We start from the raw sequence: 8,065 nt of genomic DNA on the forward strand, positions 1-8,065 counted from the left end.
AGTTTTTCCTAATATCCAACCTAGACCTCCCCCACTGTAACTTGAGACCATTGCTTCTTGTTCTGGCATCTGCCACCACTGAGAACAGCCGAGCTCCATCCTGTTTGGAACCCCCCTTCAGGTAGTTAAAGGCTGCTATCAAATCCCACCTCACTCTTCTATTCTGCAGACTAAATTAGCCCAGTTCCCTCAGCCTCTCCTCGTAAGTCATGTGCCCCAGCCCCCTAATCATTTTTGTTGCCCTCCCCTGGACTCTCTCCAATTTGTCCACAACCCTTCTGTACTGGGGGGACAAAAACTGGACACAATACCCCAGGTATGGCCTCATCAGTGCCGAATAGAGGAGAATAATCACTTCCCTTGATCTGCTGGGAATACTCCTACTAATGCCTCCCAATATGCTGTTAGCCTTCTTGGCAACAAGGGCACACTGCTGACTCATATCCAGCTTCTCATCCACTGTAAACCCCAGGTCCTTTTCTGCAGAACTGCTGCTTAGCTTGTCGGTCCCCAGCCTATAGCGGTGCATGGGATTCTTCCTTCCTAAGTGAAGGACTCTGCACTTGTCCTTGTTGAACCTCATCAGATTTCTTTTGGTCCAGTCCTCCAATTTGTCTAGGTCACTCTGGACCCTATCCCTACCCTCCAGTGTTTCTACCTCTCCCCCCAGCTTAGTGTCATATGTGAACTTGCTGAGGGTGCAATCCATCCCATCATCCAGATGATTCATAAAGGTGTTGAACAAAACCTGCCACAGGACCAACCCTTGGGGCACTCCGCTTGATACCAGCTGCCAACTAGACATCGAGCAGTTGATCACTACCCATTGAGCCTGACAATCTAGCCAGCTTTCTATCCATCTTATAATCCATTCATCCAATCCATACTTCTTTAACTTGCTGGCAAGAATACTGTGGGAGACTGTATCAAAAGCTTTGCTAAAGTCAAGATATATCGCATCCACCACTTTCCCCATATCCACAGAGCCAGTTATCTCATCATAGAAGGCAATCAGGTTGGTCAGGCATGACTTGCCATTGGTGAATCCATGTTGACTGTTCCTGATCACCTTCCTCTCCTCCAAGTGCTTCAAAATGGATTCCTTGAGGACCTGGTCCATGATTTTGCCAGGGACTGAAGTGAGGCTGGCCTGTCTATAGTTCCCCGGGTTCTCTTTCTTCCCTTTTAAAAATATGGGCACTTTATTTGCCTTTTTCCAATGGTCTGGGATGATTGTTATACTGGAGCAGGTCCATCTACCCCAATATCCTGAGGCCAGTACCAGATACTTCTGAGACAGGAGTGAGGCTTCCTTATCAGCTAGTGAGTGGCTTATGCCCTAAAAGAGTTTATACCTCTTATTAGCTTTTTTTTATAATCTTAATCTAGTTAATAACATAAGAACGACCATACTGGGTCAGATCAATTGTCCATCTAGCCCAGTATCCTGTCTTCTGACAGTGGCCAATGCCAGGTGCCCCAGAGGGAATGAACAGAACAGGTAATCATCGAGTGATCCATCCCCTGTCACCCATTCCCAGTTCTGCTAGGAAATGTACACTCAAGCAAGTGAGGAAATGAGGCTGCTTTTATACAACATGGAGAATGTTGAAAGGCAGAGAGATGTATATGTACACAGCTGTATGCTGGCCAGCACACCAGTATCCCCAACAGCTCTCTGCTAGTGAAAATTTACAGGGCATCTTTCCTCCCACCTGGTGGAGGACGCAGTGTTGTTTAATGAAAAGAGCATTGGACGGGGACTCCGACGACCTGGGTACAAGTCCTGGTTGTACTGCTAGGTGACTTTGACCAAATCATTTCATCCCCCAGTCTTCTCATCTGTAAAATGGGGATAATGGTGCTTGCCTCCTTTGCAACATGCTTCAGGATCTTATTATTAAAGGCCCTGACCAAGATGAAGGGCCCATTGCACCAAGCACTGTACAAACACATGCAGGCTATATTTCCATTGCACACCTCCTGTGTCAGACCGTAGGATATATGGAGCTACACGCGACAGTGAAAAGCAGATTGTGCCCACACTGAGGTGTGTAGGTAGTTGTGCCAATGAAAGGCTCTGGCAAGGGGGAGGCAGCGGAGAAAAGCTTGGCAAAATATATGTACTTTACATGCTGCCAAAAGGAGAGTGCAGTGTAGACGTGCCCATAGTGAGAGACAGTTCCTGCACCAGAGAGTTTACAATCTAGGCTTTTCATAGCTTCCCCTCTGCCAGCACAGGCCATTCACTACCCAGTGGCTCATCAAAACAGAGGAGACAGCAGCACCCTACTGAATCGTTCACATCGCTACCCGCAGCATAAATATCTCCTATCAAACCAGTCCAGTCCTGCTCAGCTGCAGGATCTGGCAGCTTCACCGCACAAGGTGGTATAACTGCAGGCCATGTTGTGAATCAATAGCTGTATGAGATGCTATTTACAACAGCAAAGTGTCATAATAACCAAAAGCACAGATCCTTATGAATATGTCAGTGGGATTTCCCATTATCTTTTTCACTGGTTATTAAATGTTTCTGCATTGCTGAGGAGAAAAAAAAATACTTAATTGGAAAAATTATGTTTAAACTTTATAAACAGTGCAGGCACGAAACCCATCATTTTCACATATTTTCCCGTGTCTTTTAGATCTAATAGATCTCAACTGACACACAGCATCATTAAGTTTAATTTAGGAAACTACCCCTAGAGAGATTTAGAAATCAATTGAAGATGTGTTCTCAAGTAATGTTGGAAATATTAGATTGATTCACACTCTCCTGGGCGTACTTTATTCTTGAATATTCCAGCAGACAAAAATCTCTTCCATTTCTATCCCACATTCCCTCCTAAAGACTTTGTATTAAATAATCAAATTGTCCATCAGTGCAATTCAGCCATCTCTGAAGTGGCATACAGGAGCTGTTGTGTGGAACAGTGCTACACACAGGGACATTATTAACTAGAGCTGAACATATCATTGAAAGAAATTACCCCCTTTTTCTGTTTGCTAACCATGCATGAATCAAGCTGGCCTTCTTCAGATGCATTGATTCTTCATAAGGATTTAACTGAACAGTGTGGCTGAACTTTAGGCTCCTCATAGAATTTTGCTTTGGGTACTCATTTTTGTTGATGGTGTATGACTGGTCACCTAAGTCACATGGTATTGTTTGTGGCTTCCTGATTTAATGGCTGAAATGTTTGCAGTGAACGATGACTAGTGGGCAAGTGCACTTGAGCAGTAACATCAAAAGGACAATGGAAAAGGAATTGCATTCAATGAATTGTAAACAGGACTGTGACAGATACTGCAATCCCATGTACTATCTTGGGGGACCCTATTGTACTTGGGCAAGACACACAGATAACATTTTGTGACTAATGTCAATAGTTTTCCTTTAAAAAATCTTGAAATTTGAACTTTCAACCAGCTCTACACAGTCACATTAATGAGAGATAGACCACTGATGGGAGAATAGACATTATGAGTTCAGGACAGCAATGACAAGTTGCATTTGTGTTATACATCAGTAATGTTTGATTGTAAGCTACGTGGGGAAGAGACTGTTTTTTATTCTGTGTTTGTACAGCACCTAGCACAATAGGGTCTTAATCCATGATTATGGCTTCTAGGCTCTATTGAAAGACAAAAGTGAATTTTATGAACTATGAGCCAGTTCAAGTTAGCTGTTCCTCATAGCACATAAAGCTCCTGAAACTAGAACTTAATTATAGCTCACTACACAAAACTTAAATTTAAATATCATGGTGGGCCAGGGATTGTATGCAACTCTAGGCAGGAGGGTGATCACAGCTCTGCCAGGAACCAAGGACAGTGGTGGATGAGTAAGGTGAATCATGTAGGTTGTAAACACTTGCAGTGAGGTACCATCACCTTGGGAGGGTCACAGATAGAGGTTCAAACTGGATTTTCAGAAGCCAACAGATAAAGAAAGGGCTTGTAGCATATAAAGGAATGAATAGCACAGCTCCTTCTTTCTTATCCAGCAAATGACTCTCTGTCCAAGGGCAGGCTCCATCCCTTGCAGATGTTGGCCTATCAGACTCCACATTTGGAAGATGGGTGATGTCTGGTATGATCAGTGTGTGTAAATGTGTTGTTTGCATTATGTTTTCTCTGTAATGCTTTTACCTTAAAAAGAAATGTGCTTGCTCAGAAAGAGCTGGGTGGTAACGTGTAACTGCTAGCAGTACACTGTTCATAGCTCTCAGAGAGAAAGTAAGCCAGTCTAAGGCAGGGGACTGTGCAGCCTTAAAACCCCTGGTCAGAAGGGAGTGAGACAAGGGTCCCTGACCAAAGACAGGAGATGGATGGAAACCTGACACTTGATTGGGCACTCCTGGGGTAGACCATAGAACGGAGGTGGGGTGGGGGGAGGATACAGGTGCATTTACCTTGAAATTGTGACAAAGACCATCACATATATTGGGATGCTTATAGCCCTGGGACTCAAATTGCCAGTGCGAGGGGTTCTGGGACACAGCCCTCAAGGGATGAAGGCCTGCTTGGCACAATATTCTTATCCTGAGTCAATAATTAGGAGTGTAGTTTTCTATAGAGATAGTTCAGTTGGTACAACCCCTAGTGTGGAAGCAGTTATATCAGTATAAAGGTGCCTTTATTCCTTTTTTCTATACAGCTACCCTGGTAGAAGCACGGCTATGCTGGTGTAGCTGCATCCCTCCATGCGATGGTGGTGGTATCTATACTGATCTACATAGTGGCATGGTTTTTGTGTGTAAACAGGCCCGAAGCCTAGACCAGCAAGGTAGTATGTGGTTTAAAACATGGCAGCTAACACATTTTTAAAGAGACCTTTTCATCTGGTGTCAACAGGGCAAGCCGTGTTTTAAAACAAGTTAGCTGGTCACAGCCGTCCACCTGCCATGGCTGTTTTGAGGCGAAAGTACCCCGCTCTCGCCTTGTGCTATTCCATCTGCCTGGCTCCCACGCACATGTGAAGAGAAGAAGGTCTGTGGGAACCTCAGATTGACTATCGTACCTCCTTCCTGCCACCACTGAAAGAGAGAATCCTCTCGTAGCCAATTGCCACCACTGCAGGAAAGATGAGAAGTTACCTCAGGCTCTAAGCCAGAAGCTCTAGCTAATTGATATTTGAGTCTGGCAGTCTGAGGCTGCGTCGACACTTCAAGCTAGAGGTGTGATTCCCCTGCTCTTGTACACAGACTCGCACAAGCATTCATCAAGCTAGCGCATGTATAAATAGCAGTTTAGCCACGGTCGCATGGGCAGTGGCAGCTGAGGCATGGCTGAGCTGTGCCAAGTACAAATCCACTGGAAATGAGTGCTTAAGTACTCAGCACGGCTCAGTCAGGCCCCTGCTGCTGCTACTCATTCTACTGCAGCTATTTATACTATTTATACTCACACTAGCTCAATGAGAGCTAGCTGGAGTATGTGTGCACAAGTAGGCCAATCGCACCCCAAGCTTGTAGTGTGGACGTACAATGAGGAAGGGGGAAACAACTAAAGGAATAAGGTACAAACCCCCCTACCTGGATGTCTCAACTCCACCCACCCTGTCTCCTTGGCTCTGTACTCTACTCCCTGCTTATGGTGGTATGTTCTATTCTTGGCCCTGTGACTAGCCTGCTGGGTGACTTTGGGCAAGTCACTTCACCGTGCAGTGCCTCAGTGTCTCCATCTGTAAAATGGGCATAATGATGCTCAAAGCATGAGAAACCAGGCAGTGTGATGATCCTTGGCAACATGGCCCTCATGGGCAATCAAACATACCTACCATAGAAATAAAATGGAAGCAAATTCTGATTAGTGGGAAAACACGTGCTCCCCGCCAAAGAAGCGACACTCCTTCCGGCAATCCATCTTGTCATGGCAGCCTTCCATTGGCATCTTGTAGCTCCAGTAAGCCCCTACAGCAACCCTTCCTCCCACCCCTCAAAAAAAAAAAGATTACGTTCACAAATTTTGACTCTCTTTATAGCTGGTTAAAAAATTGTATCAAAATTCTTTTCCTGATTTTTTTTTCTCCTCAAAATTTTGTCAAATGTTCATCCACCTTTGGAACATTATGCCCAATTTCCAGTATCCTCCTGTCTAACCCCCAGCTCTGTTATTAACTTGTTCAGCAAGCCCAGAACCTCCGCTTCATTCCTAACCCCTGTTACAATCCAATCCCTAGATGTAGCTTTTCTGTGAAAAAGAATCCGCACCCCAGATATATTTAGTATGATATATAACACACAGAGAGGGAAACTAATCTCATCCTGGTGGCAGAGGGATATAAGAATCCTTTACTTGACCAAGTAAAAATGACTCTGCTCATGAGAGACAGTGTCACATGCTAGTCACCATAAGAAGGGAAAGAAGAACATTTCACCTGATCTTCTGATATATTTTATTTTCCCTGGCATTTGTGAAGATTCTGCTATTTCCAGTGGGACTTAGAACTTGCTCTTAGCCCTGGAAGATGCTAAGATATTGGATGTCAGAGCTGAGATACTTCAGGTATAGAAAAGCTCTTGAAATGGTTCCCCCTGAGCAATTGGACTTATGGGCCATGTGTGAAGACACTGCTATTGACACATAAGAATGTGGGGACATGGCTAAAGAGGCCAAAAGTCATCCTCCATCTCCAGAAGTGGGGCCTGGCAGATCACAATATTGCTGAGTCCGAGAATTCAAACATCATGAGTCAGGCCTCAAACAAATCATGAAATTGGCTTGCAAAGGCCAAGATTTTTTTAAAACTACTACAGTTTGGGTTCACTTTGGTTCATTTTGGGTTCATCTTTTGGTTTCCAGGCCACTAGATTATGCAAGGATCATATTTTCATGCTTCTCTCTGCAACTGTGAGGGCTAGAAACTTACTTAAAAAAAAAGCTGAGATTTTCGTGATTCATAAAATCATGAGAGCTGACAACATTGGGGAATTGCAGACTGCCAGTACCACCAGCCACTGGTTGAGGTTGTGATTGAGTTCGGTGATGTTTAAATCAAACTGACTGAATTGTGAAGCAATTAACGAGTGTTCCTTAATGAGGAGAACAGCATGAGACAAAATCTTCAACTAGTCTATTCAAAAGAGGCCAGTGACTTTGGGTGCCTTAAGGCTGATATGCTTTGGGCCTCATTTTCAAAAGTTCACAGCACGCAGCTATAAGGCCATTTGTAGCCCCTGGGGTTTGTGGCTGATAGTGCAAATCAGGACTCAAGTGTGTCAAGCTGGAAAAAATCCAACATGGAGATGCCCTTAGTCAGTTGACACTCAAACCTTTCCAACAAACATCATGTCCTGGGATCATTGTGCACACTATACCACAAGGCATCAGGATTCCCTCTTCTACGCACAGGGAATCAGCAGAACGAACTTGATACCGTTGTTGGTGAGATCATAGGCACCAACTTCTACTGGTGCCAGTGGGTGCTCGACCCCCCCATCTGCCTCTGGCCCTGCCCTGACTCCATCTTTGCCCCACCCCTCTCCAACTCCTTCCCCAAAGTCCCCGCCTCAACTCCACCCCTTCCCTGCCCCTATTCCGACTATTCCCCCTATTCCCCAAATCCCCACCCCGGCCCCGCCTCTTCCCCGCCTCCTCCCCTGAGCGTGCCACATTCCCGCTTCTCCCCCTCCCTCCCAGATCTTCTTACGCTGCAAAACAGCTGTTTGGCGGTGGCAAGTTCTGGGAGGTAGGTGGAGGAGCAGGGACACGGCGCGCTAAGGGGAGGAGGAGGTGAGGTGAGGTGGGGTGGGGTGGGGTGCGGAGCTTGGCTGCCAGTGAGTGCTCCAGCCCTGGATGAGATGACACGTGAGATGACACGTGAGATGACAAGTTTGGTTGAAAAAAGTAATGGTGTTGACGTAAAACACTTCTGCATGGCGTTTGACTCAGTTCTGTATGACATTTTGATTAACAAGCTAGAATGATATGCAATTTACACAGCACAAATTAAATAGGTTAAAAATGGACTAACTAATAGGCCTCAAAATGTAACTGTAAACCAGAATCATTATCAAGGTGGTGTGTTTCCAGTAGAGACCTGCAGGGATTGGTTCTT

Source organism: Lepidochelys kempii, chromosome 3 (assembly GCF_965140265.1).
Source record: "Lepidochelys kempii isolate rLepKem1 chromosome 3, rLepKem1.hap2, whole genome shotgun sequence".
Classification (NCBI taxonomy): domain Eukaryota; kingdom Metazoa; phylum Chordata; order Testudines; family Cheloniidae; genus Lepidochelys; species Lepidochelys kempii.